Source organism: Octopus bimaculoides, chromosome 22 (genome assembly GCF_001194135.2).
Source record: "Octopus bimaculoides isolate UCB-OBI-ISO-001 chromosome 22, ASM119413v2, whole genome shotgun sequence".
NCBI lineage: Eukaryota > Metazoa > Mollusca > Cephalopoda > Octopoda > Octopodidae > Octopus > Octopus bimaculoides.
The window spans coordinates 30,711,515-30,712,763 of record NC_069002.1 but is presented as its reverse complement, the minus strand read 5'-3'; the positions used below and the strand labels follow the sequence as shown (position 1 = coordinate 30,712,763).

Here is a 1,249-nt window from a genome sequence, read left to right as displayed (position 1 = left end):
GTTTAGCCAATAAAAACACATGCACTATTTTATTGGCTAAACTGGCAACATGACCATCCCCAAATACAATAATATCTGTTTCAACACACGATTTCACATCAAGAATCTTGCAAAACAAATATATATATTGTGCATGTGCTTTTTTCTAAGAAAAGATGTTGACTCTACATTTATAATGTATTGAGCACTTATTTTTTTACTTTTTTACTCTAGCTGGCCCACAAATAAGCAATACATATACATACACAGACAGAAACACACTTGCAGACACAAATACATACATACATTGACATATATTATATGACAAGGTATAAATAATGGTCATTGCATATTTATTCGTGCAGTAAATTTGGCTTACAGCTGTTTCCAGTTATCATTATAGGTTCGTTACTGACAGGTTTACTCAATTGGTCGATTGATTGGTTGAGAAAATTTGAATGAATAGCTCTGTTGTTACACACACAAACACATATAGACAAACACACAGACATACATAGAAATCACAAGCATATAAACATACACAAACAAATAAAAACACACAATCAGACAGACACAAACAGATATAAACAAATACACATACAAACATGTATAAAAGAAATACACACACACACTTGTGTTCAAAAATACACACACACAGACACATACATACATACATACATACATACATACATACACACACATAAAATGGTAAAATCCAGAACGTGGGAAAAGAGATGTTCAATAGCAGCAATGATAATCCACTGAAGAGATTCTTAAAGAGTTCCATTGTTGTGAGAAGGAATAAAGAATCCAACATAATGGTCAGTTGACCTTTGTCCAAGTAGACAGGAGAGGAACATATGCCAAGAAGAATGGCAAAAAATGAGAGAAACTGGTGTTGTTACTCTTGGCTACAAGCTACAATATATAAATATTCTAGCTAGAATATATCTTAGCTATTAGCTGGAATATATATTGTGGTTTAATGTCTTCACCCTTTAGCATTTAAACTAGCCATATCTAAATATTCTACCTGTAGAAAATCTGCCTCAAATAAGCTGTATCTGATCCATGCAGACATGAAAAAGTGGACATTGAATGTTGATGACATGCGTGTGTATGTAGCTTTGTCTTCACATCACGTGATGATGTAAATGAGCTTTGTTTTCATACCAGTGAGGGTTGGTGACAGAAAGAGCACCCAGCCAGAGAAACATCTGCCTTGGCAAATTTCATTTGACCCATGTGAGCACAGGAAAGTTAAATCTTA

General features: G+C 33.9%; 1 protein-coding gene across 1 annotated transcript in view; it reads right to left on the bottom strand.

Annotated features, from left to right (window-relative positions):
- LOC106873493 (microtubule-actin cross-linking factor 1, isoforms 6/7) overlaps positions 1 to 1,249 on the bottom strand; it is a 102,508-nt gene that overhangs the window by 82,607 nt on the left and 18,652 nt on the right. The gene's annotated exons all lie outside the window — the stretch shown is intronic.